The 6,000-nt window shown below is 35.6% G+C and overlaps 1 protein-coding gene across 2 annotated transcripts in view; it reads left to right on the top strand.

Moving 5' to 3' along the window:
- The window catches only part of LOC116338183 (choline O-acetyltransferase), a 43,155-nt gene that overhangs the window by 26,109 nt on the left and 11,046 nt on the right, over window positions 1–6,000 (top strand). The window lies entirely within an intron of this gene.

Below are 6,000 nucleotides of genomic sequence, written 5' to 3'. Positions count from 1 at the left end.
CTCTCTCTCTCTCTCTCTCTCTCTCTCTCTCTCTCTCTCTCTCTCTGTTTCGCTCCCTACACCTAATGAAGCTCAACTCGGCTGTAAAAGGGCCTTTTCGAGGTTAACAATGTCGTTTCGGATTTGCACGGCATTTAAATTCTTCTCGTTCATTTACTTTGATTTTCCTATTGGATAAACTTATTCTCTCTCACATGCACGCAATCATTCAACGTTTGAAAATCGATTGATTCAAATCGGAAACGAAGCATTCCGAACTTGAAAATCAAACAATTCATTCCCATTCAAGTATCGGATTTAATGTCAGTTGATCATGATAAGAATGATTCAAAGATTTCCGTCTCTTTGACGTATTCGAACAATTTTACGTGTAGAGAGAGAGAGAGTGAAGCATATTTTCACGTTTTTCAGTAAATGAAAAACTCTTGAAATAACGAAGCCAGACCAGACATGACTCAATTTAGCCAATTAAGTAATGTTTCGTGAACGATTCGTGTAACTGCTCAAAACTATTTGATTCATATTACTATCAGGCCATTGACATTGGACCCAAGAGAAGAGGCTATATAATTGTTTTATGGAAACGACAATTGAGGTGTGTGTGCGTACACTTTATACAGCCACGTGAATCGTTGTGAAATTTTTACCATTATCCTGATGAATCGCATTCATCAAATCACCCAATAATAGTCATAACCAGAACAATCATTTCGAGTAAATATTATTATAAGTGAATGTTTCAGCTGGTGTACGTTTCGAATGTATTGACGGCACTCATATAACAATCATCGTCAGATGTTGTGCTGTTCGAACTTTTTTTTTATTGATATTTTTACTATAGATCGCGTGTTGTCACCCTTCGATTATTATTATTATTATATGTGTGTGTATGTGTGCATAATAATAATTTTTCAAACAATTTTGTGAATCGTTAGAAGAAATTGCGCCCCTTAAACTAATCATATTCCCATAGATCTTTCGATTACTTTACACATGGTCTATTCCCGATAAAATGTAATTACGGAAATACTCAAGTGTTTGTTGTGGCTTCCGCTTGTGGTGGTGGTGGTGGTGGTCGGCAGGATTTGGGATAGTCGTACATCCTATCGGAGACTGTCAGTGTCAAAATATCTATTGAATTATTGAATTCGATTTGAATTTTGGTTATTTTTAACACAGGGAGAGAGAAAGAGGCCAAATCGCAATAGAATAAATATAAAACAACCATGCCGTAAAATGGCAACATCACCTGATCACAAATGATATGCTTCCAAATTCAATGTGAAAGCAAAACAAAAGTTTGCTAAATAAATAATGCAAAATAAGCGATATTTGTGTTTCTGTCTGTTTTCTTTTTTTGCTTTCATTATGTACAATTATATCGATGAAAATAAATTGCAATGAAAATAGACAGGTGAGCTCGCATATATAAGATAAGTAACTTTTGACTTAGCAACACACATACAATAACAAAATCCACAAAACAACAACGAGTTTCATAGAGGCTTTTGATGGCGTATGTCATGGAAAGAATATGAAGATGATAAAATATTCACGAATCCGTTGATGAGGAAAAATTGCCGATAGCTTTTTCCGCTGTTTTTTTTTTCATTTGAAATGCTTTATCATCTTGCCGGCGTTGAAAGAACGTTATAAATTCGGTTTTGTTAATCTATTACACAACGATTTTCTAGTACATACACACACACACACACATAGTCACATCAAAATGCTTTTTTCACTTTCGCCTTACGGCCACAGAGTAAGTGTTTTATTAGACACATCAACATCACAACATAACGAGTATGAGTGGATTTCAAAATAAACCTAAAAAAGATTCACTTTCTAAAGAAACCATTTCAGTTTTGCTCTTTACATTCCATTATCTGCACCATCACTGAGAGTAAAGGAGCACAACTTTTGTCGTTTGATATTCAGAAAAAGATCGTGCAATTAATAATTGATTTTGAAATGCATAAAAGTTTTTCCTTAAAAAACTGAAATGGATATAGCCAACGCTGATCTGTTACTTTCATCAGAACCTCATCGCTGAGAAAGAGGACGATTCTTGCCAAAAAAACACTTTATGTTTTCGTCGCAAAATTGAAAGCATGATTGTGAATTCGTAGGCAGTTTACTGTCTGAACTTGATGCTTTTGATGGTCGTACATTGTCGGTGGTCTTTGTCGATTATATAATAGTTGATTATGCGCTACAACACTTATATATTCCGTTATTTTGGTTTGAGATTGTTGGTCATAATAATTGGCTAACGCCAAAATTACAAGAAAAAGTCACAATTTCCTGTACCCGGATTCTCTACTGAATGGCGGAGCGGAAATTTTTTCTTTCTTATTTCCGGTGTTCACCTGCACAATCATTTCACCGAGATTCACAGACGAATGTAATTTTCTGCCGCAGTCAGAGGATGTAATTTCGTATCTGCGACAAGCGATAAGCACTTCTATCTAACCACAATTTACCAAAAACATACGATGGAGTTGTATTACACGACATTTTTTTTTTTGTATGCTTTGGCGCAATTGGTTTCGCATTTCATAGATTTGCACTCTTTGATTTTTGGTTCGGCTGTTTTGTTTTTGCAAATGGCAATTACAATGGATAAAACGAACCCCATTCGAATTGAATCGCTCAAAATCCCCCTTCTCATTGCGATGTGATATCTGGCATTTGTTGAATTTTTATCGTTCACCTTAAAATAATGAATGCGTTGCGTAGCAAAAGCAAGCATTTATAAAGTACACACGCTAATAAAAAAGAAAAACAAAGAGAGCAACTGCACGAAGCACTCTCGTTTGTTTCGTAATGATACTCTCTTTTTTGTTGTTGTTGGTTATATTGCCTGCTTGGGACGCTACCATCCTAAGATCCGTTTCAATTCATTTTTCATTTGCTCGCTCTCTTTCTTTCCATTTGCTTGTTCACTCAGTTGGGATTTGTGTGCGGTAGAAAAAAGTGTTGTAAGCCCAGGGCTTAAATGTCGATTCATAAAAACAACAGCAACAACAACAATAAAGCGTATAATATTGGCTTTGTTAGCTCGTATTCGGGGCAAAACCGCATAAAATGTATAATAGAACTTACACAATCGTCGACGTGTGCTAAAACCATTGCTTCGTTCCATTTTTCGTGTTGTTGAATATGTCTACGATGCGTGCTCTGGTGAGCCATGTTATATCACATAAATAAAAACAACATGATTTCAGAGCTGTTGCATTCGGGCCCATTCTTACAGAACTCGGGATATACGAGTGAAACGTGTGTAGTTGGATGGTGATTCTTTGCATCTTACTCTCACTTCAATGCTTCGTTCACTTGTTTGTTCCTTCGTTTCCTTCGTGTGGTTGTAATTTTGGCGTTGCTTTGTACATTTCGTATTACAAGCACACAACACACACAGAGTAATCTAAAACAAAATGTTTAATCAGAATGATAATAATAGTGTGTGTGTGTGTGTGTGGTGGGGTATGTGTCCCGTTCAAGTATCTCTATTTGAAGTGAATAGTTGAAGATGTACGAAGAGATATCACATCGAATTCATTGTAAGACATTGAAGTTTGGATATTTGAACGATCTTTTATTTGCGTTAAAATCTTCCAAAAGAAGAGCATCCAAACATTTTCCATTCTTTTCACACACACACACAATCTAGTTGAAACATTCGTTTCTTCTAAATTCTTTTAACCGTCACCATGTCACACTATATCGTCTCAATATTTTCATTTCAACCATACCATTTTCAAAATGAACTGGAATATTTTTTTCATTATGAAGATCTGCTTTGGGGGGATGTAGAATTACCGACAACCCCAAAATAAGTAATCTGGCAAAAATGCGTTAGAAAATGACTCGATTGGTAACGGTGAAATAACACATCACACTGCAAAAACTTATTCCAAAGAAAGAAAGAAAAACGACACGAAAAACAGGTACGACCGAAAGAAATCGAAAGACGGCAAAAACAGAAAAGAAAAGCACCATCAACAACGTTGTTGGCAGAGAAAATAGAACATGAAGCAACCCCGGTGCTGTTTTTGTGCGCTATTGTTGCTGTCAGTTCGTTCAATTGAGAGTTGGTTTTTTTGTTCGGGGGAGAGAAAATTGATGTGCACACAACAACGAAGGTACAATTGCTATGTTGCCACTAACTAACTAACGAGGTAAAAGGCAACTGTACTCTGTATAATGTGCAAATGTTTATTATACGTGGCGTAGATAGACGGTGGAAGGGAATGGTTGAATGGCATGGTGGTGGTATGTGTGTGTGTGTGTGCATCGTTCGTCTTTGGAAAACCGTACACCCAAAACGCACAAAAATCAAATGAATAACGAACATGATGGGCAAATAAATACACCGTTTGTACTATTTTGTTGTATTAACATGTGTAGATTGAATGGTGAATGTTGCCATCAGCAAACGACAACCAAATTGCACATAGACAGTACACGGTGATAGTAACTAACTTGTACGGGAAAACAGTCGTGGCCGCTGTCAGGCATGCTTGTATTCGGAAAACATCAATCAATTGATGGCATATCTGATGCGTTGCAAAAACTTCATTCATTTTACCATTGAAATCCTAAATAAAAATGGATCGATGTAATGTTCTTTTTCCTCTCCCTTAGTTTGCCATTAAATTTTCCGAACAAATTAGTGAATTACAACGAATTACGACATTTCGAAGTTTTCTTCATAGATTTTGATGGTTTTGCAAACCGGTTTTAATATAACATTGTCTATTTTCAATTCAATCCCGGCCGGGTGACGCATTTATTTAAAAGTAATGCAAATCTGGAATATAGAAAGTTTTCTCATAAAAAATGCACGAGCACTGACACAATCCAAATAGATTAGAAAATTCCATTTCACTTCATATCCAAATGCAAACACTCACAGGGACGGCATTATTTACGAACTATTCATTTATTTGCACTGAAACGACCGTTTCATTGCCTGTGACACTGTCGCTCTTCATTTAATTCAAAATATCAATAAGTGTGCGCTATATATTGTGTACACACCGTCCAAAAAAGACCAGCCACACGCATCGAATTAATGATGTTATCTAATCAAAATTATGTATACGATATAGTGTAGAGGCGCTTAAACGTGATCCAATTTACTAACATTAGTATGGATTTTTTATTTCTAGTTTGTTTGCGTTGATATGGTTTTTTTTTTACTTCTTTGATTGAAGTTCCTATATGTTGTTGTCGGTGTTGTTTGGTTTAACGCATTGCCAGAAGTAAGTCAACATTAATCTTTGTAATGTGTTTTCGGTTTTGGTGTTTTTCATGTTGCGGCAAAAACAATAAGTCACATTCAAACGAGAAAGAAGCGAGAAGAATAGCGGGCGGGCGCGAGAGTGAGAGATATGTCTATTTTGAAATGGTTTCATTCATCCCGCTTGGATTACGCTATCAACTGCTTGTAATAAAGTTAAGCAAGGTGGATAAATAGTTTCAACCATAGATTTATGCACCCCGTTTGAATTGCGATGAAATAAAAACCAGCAGGAGATTTTACTTAAATACGCGCGATTGCAATTGCTTTTCCTGCTTATATTTATGATTTGTATGTGTATGTGTTTGTGCGATGAATCATAAAATTTAATGTCAAAAATGAAACATTTAATTATTTCTTCATCACATTTTTACCAAATTACATTTATTTGATATCATTTATCATTACTCACATTTTAATTAAAATCAATGCCAAATTGCGAAATATCAAATATTTCCGCAAAAATACAAATAAACGTTTCGGCTTGGTAAATTGTTCGACCAAAAAAACGTGATATTCTAAGAACAAACCAATTTCAACTTATACCTAACAAACCAATACAAAAAAAAACTTTCAACCGTTTATGTGGTGTGCACAACATCTTCGTAGCAAATCAACGACAATTGTATTTGTGCGTTCATTTCTATTGACATTTGGCTGGTGATTCTTGTTTATTATTTGACGTTCGTTCGAAA

Source organism: Contarinia nasturtii, unplaced genomic scaffold (assembly GCF_009176525.2).
Source record: "Contarinia nasturtii isolate CC-2019 unplaced genomic scaffold, AAFC_CNas_1.1 Cnas_scaffold_78, whole genome shotgun sequence".
NCBI lineage: Eukaryota > Metazoa > Arthropoda > Insecta > Diptera > Cecidomyiidae > Contarinia > Contarinia nasturtii.
This window is presented reverse-complemented; position numbering and strand designations above follow the sequence as displayed.